The sequence below is a fragment of the Tamandua tetradactyla genome, chromosome 8, assembly GCF_023851605.1.
Source record: "Tamandua tetradactyla isolate mTamTet1 chromosome 8, mTamTet1.pri, whole genome shotgun sequence".
Classification (NCBI taxonomy): Eukaryota; Metazoa; Chordata; class Mammalia; order Pilosa; family Myrmecophagidae; genus Tamandua; species Tamandua tetradactyla.
Window position 1 is genome coordinate 91028320 of NC_135334.1, and position 8888 is coordinate 91037207.

Genomic DNA, 8888 nt, shown 5'->3' on the forward strand with positions numbered 1-8888 from the left:
ACAAAACCAACAGAAATTGAAGGGCAACAAGAAAATGAGGGAGATGCTCTGTGGGTGGGGCTAGAGACTCTGTACAGTAAATCACAGATGTCAGAGGGCCCACGCATCCAGCTGGAGTCGGGACACTGCGTCGAGGGTGTTTAACCTGTTTGCACCTCCAGATCCCTTAAGCTGAGAACAAGAGTTGCAGTCACATCTTCATTATAGCAGAATTTTTTTTCAATAAAACAATTTGGATATCCCTGGAGCTTTCTCTTAACAGGATTTTGCCTCCGTGGAAAAGAGTTTGCTAAGCAAATGAATGAAGCAAACAAAATTGGAGGAGAAATGTTTACCCAGCTAAAGAGAGCAAATTATTTTGCGGCCCTGGAAAAGTACCCAATTATGGTAAAATATGGTTTATCCAGAATTCTGTCGATTGGGACTTGCTGTTAATTGGCATCCATAAAATGGGGATAATCGTGCTGACATCTCAGCATGGTGGTAAGGAATGTGTGAGCTACACCTGTGGAGGTGACCTAGTACAATCACTACCACGGTGACAAAAATACACTGAAATATGCTTTAATTTTTTGTGGGTCTAGGGTCCGGGACTGGCCGCTGTGTTCTTCTTTCCAGTTTCTGGGTAGCAGTCTGCAGCAGATACAGAGGAGATTTTTAAAATAAATCTTAGAGCACCAAGCATTGGCTCCAGCATCTGTAAATTAATCTTGCACATTTCCTTACCACCTGGATTTTGGAAGCCTGCCTGAGCTGGTCTCCTAACCTTATACCAGACCAAGAGGAAATTCAACGCAGTGCTGAGCATCACTGACCCCAAAGCCCTGGGGAATTTGAATCCTTGCTTTTCCATTTACTTGGACCAAGTTAATTAAATATTTGCAAAATGGAGGTAGTAATATTACCTTGTGGTTAAATGTAGTAAGGGCTTAATCAGATAATACATGCACAGGTTAGAAGAATGCTTGGCACATAATTAATGATCAATAAATGTGATTATCATTATTAGCGCACGGTCTGGCATAAATCCCCCCCTCCACTCGTCTTTTTACATCAACCCCATCTATGGTGGTTCCCACTCTCATTTGGTGTTAGTAAAGCAGGTTTCCAAGAAAATGATAGACGCCTGGCATAGAGAAAGACCTCATAGGAGACCCTGATGAAATGTCTAGTGGGTTCCCACTGAAAGGTTAAGTTTGAGAACCAGGGTAATTGGGTCTAAATCATTCCTTTTTTTTACTTACCCCGGTGGCTGGCTGTTTCCATGATCTTTGATAAGCTCTCAGGACGTCATAATGTGCATTGCTTATGTATTTTTTTTTATTATTAATTAAAGAAAAAAAAAGAAATTAACACAACATTTAGAAATCATTCCATTCTACATATGCAATCAGTAATTCTTAACATCATCACATAGATGCATGATCATCATTTCTTAGTACATTTGCATCGATTTAGGAAAAGAACTAGCAAAACAACAGAAAAAGATATAGAATGTTAATATAGAGAAAAAAATAAAAACAATAATAATAGTAAAAAAAAGACACAAACAAACAAACAAACAGACAAACAAAAACCTATAGCTCAGATGCAGCTTCATTCAGTGTTTTAACATGATTACTTTACAATTAGGTATTATTGTGCTGTCCATTTTTGAGTTTTTGTATCTAGTCCTGTTGCATAGTCTGTATCCCTTCAGCTCCAATTACCCATTATCTTACCCTGTTTCTAAGTCCCGTTGGTCTCTGTTACCAATGACATATTCCAAGTTTATTCTCGAATGTCGGTTCACATCAGTGGGACCATACAGTATTTGTCCTTTAGTTTTTGGCTAGACTCACTCAGCATAATGTTCTCTAGGTCCATCCATGTTATTACATGCTTCATAAGTTTATTCTGTCTTAAAGCTGCATACTATTCCATTGTATGTATATACCACAGTTTGTTTAGCCACTCGTCTGTTGATGGACATTTTGGCTGTTTCCATCTCTTTGCAATTGTAAATATTGCTGCTATAAACATTGGTGTGCAAATGTCCGTTTGTGTCTTTGCCCTTAAGTCCTTTGAGTAGATACCCAGCAATGGTATTGCTGGGTCGTATGGCAATTCTATATTCAGCTTTTTGAGGAATCGCCAAACTGCCTTCCACAGTGGTTGCACCATTTGACATTCCCACCAACAGTGGATAAGTGTGCCTCTTTCTCCGCATCCTCTCCAGCACTTGTCATTTTCTGTTTTGTTGATAATGGCCATTCTGGTGGGTGTGAGATGATATCTCATTGTGGTTTTGATTTGCATTTCTCTAATGGCCAGGGACATTGAGCATCTCTTCATGTGCCTTTTGGCCATTTGTATTTCCTCTTCTGAGAGGTGTCTGTTCAAGTCTTTTTCCCATTTTGTAATTGGGTTGGCTGTCTTTTTGTTGTTGAGTTGGACAATCTCTTTATAAATTCTGGATACTAGACCTTTATCTGATATGTCGTTTCCAAATATTGTCTCCCATTGTGTAGGCTGTCTTTTTACTTTCTTGATGAAGTTCTTTGATGCACAAAAGTGTTTAATTTTGAGGAGCTCCCATTTCTTTCTTTCTTTCTTCAGTGCTCTTGCTTTAGGTTTAAGGTCCATAAAACCGCCTCCAATTGTAAGTTTCATAAGATATCTCCCTACATTTTCCTCTAACTGTTTTATGGTCTTAGACCTAATGTTTAGATCTTTGATCCATTTTGAGTTAACTTTTGTATAGGGTGTGAGATACGGGTCTTCTTTCATTCTTTTGCATATGGATATCCAGTTCTCTAGGCACCATTTATTGAAGAGACTGTTCTGTCCCAGGTGAGTTGGCTTGACTGCCTTATCAAAGATCAAATGTCCATAGATGAGAGGGTCTATATCTGAGCACTCTATTCGATTCCATTGGTCGATATGTCTATCTTTATGCCAATACCATGCTGTTTTGACCACTGTGGCTTCATAATATGCCTTAAAGTCCGGCAGCGTGAGACCTCCAGCTTCGTTTTTTTTCCTCAAGATACTTTTAGCAATTCGGGGCACCCTGCCCTTCCAGATAAATTTGCTTATTGGTTTTTCTATTTCTGAAAAGTAAGTTGTTGGGATTTTGATTGGTATTGCATTCAATCTGTAAATCAATTTAGGTAGGATTGACATCTTAACTATATTTAGTCTTCCAATCCATGAACATGGTATGCCCTTCCATCTATTTAGGTCTTCTGTGATTTCTTTTAACAGTTTTTGGTAGTTTTCTTTGTATAGGTTTTTTGTCTCTTTAGTTAAATTTATTCCTAGGTATTTTATTCTTTTAGTTGCAATTGTAAATGGGATTCATTTCTTGATTTCCCCCTCAGCTTGTTCATTACTAGTGTATAGAAATGCCACAGATTTTTGAATGTTGATCTTGTAACCTGCTACTTTGCTGTACTCATTTATTAGCTCTAGTAGTTTTGTTGTGGATTTTTCTGGGTTTTCGACGTATAGTATCATATCGTCTGCAAACAGTGATAGTTTTACTTCTTCCTTTCCAATTTTGATGCCTTGTATTTCTTTTTCTTGTCTAATTGCTCTGGCTAGAACCTCCAACACGATGTTGAATAATAGTGGTGATAATGGACATCTTTGTCTTGTTCCTGATCTTAGGGGGAAAGTTTTCAATTTTTCCCCATTGAGGATGATATTAGCTGTGGGTTTTTCATATATTCCCTTTATCATTTTAAGGAAGTTCCCTTGTATTCCTATCTTTTGAAGTGTTTTCAACAGGAAAGGATGTTGTATATTGTCAAATGCCTTCTCTGCATCAATTGAGATGATCATGTGATTTTTCTGCTTTGATTTGTTGATATGGTGTATTACATTAATTGATTTTCTTATGTTGAACCATCCTTGCATACCTGGGATGAATCCTACTTGGTCATGATGTATAATTCTTTTAATGTGTTGTTGGATACGATTTGCTAGAATTTTGTTGAGGATTTTTGCCTCTATATTCATTAGAGAGATTGGTCTGTAGTTTTCTTTTTTTGTAATATCTTTGCCTGGTTTTGGTATGAGGGTGATGTTGGCTTCATAGAATGAATTAGGTAGCTTTCCCTCCACTTCGATTTTTTTGAAGAGTTTGAGGAGAGTTGGTACTAATTCTTTCTGGAATGTTTGATAAAATTCACATGTGAAACTGTCTGGTCCTGGACTTTTCTTTTTAGGAAGCTTTTGAATGACTGATTCAATTTCTTTACTTGTGATTGGTTTGTTGAGGTCATCTATTTCTTCTTGAGTCAAATTTGGTTGTTCATGTCTTTCCAAGAACCCGTCCATTTCATCTACATTGTTGTATTTATTAGCGTAAAGTTGTTCATAGTATCCTGTTATTACCTCCTTTATTTCTGTGAGGTCAGTGGTTATGTCTCCTCTTCCATTTCTGATCTTATTTATTTGCATCCTCTCTCTTCTTCTTTTTGTCAATCTTGCTAAGGGCCCATCAATCTTATTGATTTTCTCATAGAACCAACTTCTGGTCTTATTGATTTTCTCTATTGTTTTCATTTTCTCAATTTCATTTATTTCTGCTCTAATCTTTGTTATTTCTTTCCTTTTGCTTGCTTTGGGGTTAGTTTGCTGGTCTTTCTCCAGTTCTTCCAAGTGGACAGTTAATTCCTGAATTTTTGCCCTTTCTTCTTTTTTGATATAGGCATTTGGGGCAATAAATTTCCCTCTTAGCATTGCTTTTGCTGCGTCCCATAGGTTTTGATATGTTGTGTTTTCATTTTCATTCACCTCGAGATATTTACTAATTTCTCTTGTAATTTCTTCCTTGACCCACTAGTTGTTTAAGAGTATGTTGGTGAGCCTCCACGTATTTGTGAATTTTCTGGCACTCTGCCTATTATTGATTTCCAACTTCATTCCTTTATGATCTGAGAAAGTGTTGTATATGATTTCAATGTTTTTAAATTTGTTGAGACTTGCTTTGTGACCCAGCATATGGTCTATCTTTGAGAATGATCCATGAGCACTTGAGAAAAAGGTGCATCCTGCTGTTGTGGAGTGTAATGTCCTATAAATGTCTGTTAAGTCTAGCTAATTTATTGTAATATTCAAATTCTCTGTTTCTTTATTGATTCTCTGTCTAGATGTTCTGTCCATTGATGAGAGTGGGGAATTAAGTCTCCAACTATTATGGTAGATGTGTCTATTTCCCTTTTCAGTATTTGTAGTGTATTCCTCACGTATTTTGGGGCATTCTGATTTGGTGCGTAAATATTTATGATTGTTATGTCTTCTTGTTGAATTGTTCCTTTTATTAGTAGATAGTATCCTTCTTCGTCTCTTTTAACTGTTTCACATTTGAAGTCTAGTTTGCTGGATATTAGTATAGCTACTCCTGCTCTTTTCTGGTTGTTATTTGCACGAAATATCTTTTCCCAACCTTTCACATTCAATCTATGTTTATCTTTGGGTCTACAATGAGTTTAAGCATATTGAAGGATCCTGTTTTTTAATCCATTCTGCCAGTCTATGTCTTTTGATTGGGGAATTCAGTCCATTAGCATTTAGTGTTATTACTGTTTGGATAATATTTTCCTCTACCATTTTGCCTTTTGTATTATATATATCATATCTGATTTTCCTTCTTTCTACACTCTTCTCCATACCTCTCTCTTCTGTCTTTTCATATCTGACTCTAGTGCTCCCTTTAGTATTTCTTGCAGAGCTGGTCTCTTGGTCACAAATTCTCTCAGTGACTTTTTGTCTGAAAATGTTTTAATTTCTCCCTCATTTCTGAAGGACAATTTTGCTGGATATAGGAGTCTTGGTTGGCAGTTTTTCTCTTTTAGTAATTTAAATATATCATCCCACTGTCTTCTAGCTTCCATGGTTTCTGCTGAGAAATCTACACATAGTCTTATTGGGTTTCCCTTGTATGTGATGGATTGTTTTTCTCTTGCTGCTTTCAAGATCCTCTCTTTCTCTTTGAGCTCTGACATTCTAACTAGTAAGTGTCTTGGAGAACGCCTATTTGGGTCTATTCTCTTTGGGGTGCGCTGCACTTCTTGGATCTGTAATTTTAGGTCTTTCATAAGAGTTGGGAAATTTTCAGTGATAATTTCTTCCATTAGTTTTTCTCCTCCTTTTCCCTTCTCTTCTCCTTCTGGGACACCCACAACACGTATATTTGTGCGCTTCATATTGTCATTCAGTTCCCTGATCCCCTGTTCAAATTTTTCCATTCTTTTCCCTATAGTTTCTGTTCCTTTTTGGAATTCAGATGTTCCATCCTCCAATTCACTAATTCTAGCTTCTGTCTCTTTAAATCTACCATTGTAGGTATCCATTGTTTTTTCCAGCTTTTCTACTTTGTTCTTCACTCCCATAAGTTCTGTGATTTGTTTTTTCAGTTTTTCTATTTCTTCTTTTTGTTCAGCCCATGTCTTCTTCATGTCCTCCCTCAATTTATCGATTTGGTTTTGAAGAGGTTTTCCATTTCTGTTCGTATATTCAGCATTAGTTGTCTCAGCTCCTGTATCTCATTTGAACTATTGGTTTGTTCCTTTGACTGGGCCATATTTTCAATTTTCTGAGCGTGATCCATTATCTTCTGCTGGCGTCTGGGCATTATTCAGATTTTCCTGGGTGTAAGACCCCGCAGGTTGAAAGATTTTTCTGTGAAATCTCTGGGCTCTGTTTTTCTCATCCTGCCCAGTAGGTGGCACTTGGCGCTCATCTGTCTGCGGGTCCCACCAGTAAAAGATGCTGTGGCTCCTTTAACTTTGGAAAACTCTCGCTGTAGGGGGGGGGGGTCGCCAGCCGAAGCGGCTTGGGGGAGTGCCAATCCGAATCTCCCAGCTGGCCCGGGGATACGCGCACGGGGAGGGTCGCTGGCCTCCGCGGCTTGGGGGAGCGCCTGTCCAAATTTCCCAGCCGGCCCGGGGCGCCAAGCGTGGCAGGGGGTGCCAGCCGCCGCAGCTTGGGGGAGTGTCTATCCACCGTTCCCAGCCGGGCCAAGAAGCCACATGTTTGGAAGGGACCCCGGTCACCATTCTCCGCGGCTTGGGGATCTCCGATCCAATTCTCCCAGCTGGTCCGGGGGGCTGCATGTGGTGGGGGGCGCCAGCCGCCGCGGCTTGAGGGGACCGCCTGTCCAATTCTCCCAGCCGGCCCGGGAAGGAGGGAGGGAGGGACTCCGGCCATCTGCCGCCCCGACCCAGGGAAACCCGCGCCCCTCGGCGATCTCACCAGAGCGGGTTCTCCCAGCCAGTCAGCCTTTCCAGAATGGGGTACGCTGTCTTCTTGGTCTCTGTCGTGGCTCCGGGAACTGTTCTGTATCGTTTCTACTTCTCTAGTACCTGTTCTGGAGGAGGAACTAAGACCCGCATGTCTTACTAAGCCACCATCTTCTCCGGAAGTTGTATTTTTTTTTTTTGTATGCGGTATGGCAGAGTCACATTTCATTCTATTTCCATGTGAGTATCCTGTATTGCAGCACCATATGTTGAATTTTTTGCTTGTTTGTTTGGGAAGTGCATGGGCTGGGAATCAAACCCGGGTCTCCACATGGCAGGCAAGAATTCAACCACTGAACTACCCTTGCCCCCCACCCCACCCCTTGCCTGTGTATTTTTGCTTCTTGAAGAGTGAAAGTGCAAGAAAAAGAACTCTTCTCTTATGAGCTTTAAACTTTGTAACCAGTGGCCTGCTCAATTCCAAGGTTGTTCTGGCTTGACCAATAGGCTAATGAGAGGAATGACCCATGCAATTTTATTTAACAAATAAACCACCCCAAAACTTAGTGGCCTAAAACAACAACCATTTACCTATCTGATGACTCTGAGGGTTTCCACCTTGGGCTGTGCTTTGTTGGGCAATTCTTCTGCTTATCACAGTTGGGTATACTCATACATCTGCAAGCAGCTTCCAGTCGGTGACTCTGCTTCTGGGGATTAGCTGGCTATCGGCTGGGGTGACAGGGGCAACCATGCCAATAGAAAAGACATGGCTCAATTACATGGTAGCAAGCAGGGGTTCCAAGAGAAATGAGAAAGGAAATTTCCCAGTATATTAGCACTTTTCAAGTTTCTGCTTGTGTCACAATGGCCAAAGCAAGTCACATAGCCAAACCCAGAACAAGTAGAGGGGGAACTTGCCAAGGGGAATGTGAATCAATCAGGAGCCGTTGCCACAACAATCTACCACAAGCACTATGGAACCTGTTCTGGAAGAAATATTTCTGAAATAGACACCTTGTACACATAAGGCCAAAGTGAATTTCCAAGGAGAAATCATTCAGTCCATCAGCCTACCTAGTTTGAATAATCAAATTCTTTTCCTTCTGACCAACTGAAAGATTGTATCTTGCAAATAGCTTCCCTCAATATGGAATTATGGCCCCAGGATAGGGGTCTTTAAGTCCCTTTAAGTGCTGACATTCTGTGAATCAATACTTTTCCATTCTAAGTGGAGAATAGCTGAAACCCAGCCCAAGAAATCTCAGTTTCCTTGTCCAATTAGGCAGAAAGAAAATTTCATCTCAATGTATGAAGCAACTGGTCAACCATGAGAACTGTGTAACCATGGATTAGAATGCCTCAAAGAGCAGCATGTAACCTGTTTACTGGAGATGGTCAAGCACAGACTGGACAGCCTTTTTTAACAAAATGATGTGAAGCTATTGTTCTGATTGTATGTGGATGAGGATATCAGAATTTTTCTACTGCTTCCAGGGATTCTGATACACACCGTGAAGCATGTCACACAGGAAAGTGGAATCAGTCCCTGTATCAAGATTAAAAAATTAGATTAGATTCATTCCAATCAATGTCTAATTCATTCTAATCTAGTCTAACAATAAATGAGCACATTCTATAAGCACATTGGTTTCATGC

At 39.9% G+C, this 8888-nt stretch overlaps 1 long non-coding RNA gene across 1 annotated transcript; it reads right to left on the reverse strand.

Moving 5' to 3' along the window:
- Positions 1 to 550: 550 nt before the first annotated feature.
- On the reverse strand, positions 551 to 8020 carry LOC143643674 (uncharacterized). Its single transcript, XR_013156319.1, has 3 exons — positions 7821 to 8020; positions 1245 to 1305; positions 551 to 633 (listed from the first exon to the last, which is right to left on the reverse strand). It is a non-coding gene; the product is annotated as an uncharacterized LOC143643674 (long non-coding RNA).
- Between the last annotated feature and the right edge of the window lie 868 nt (positions 8021 to 8888).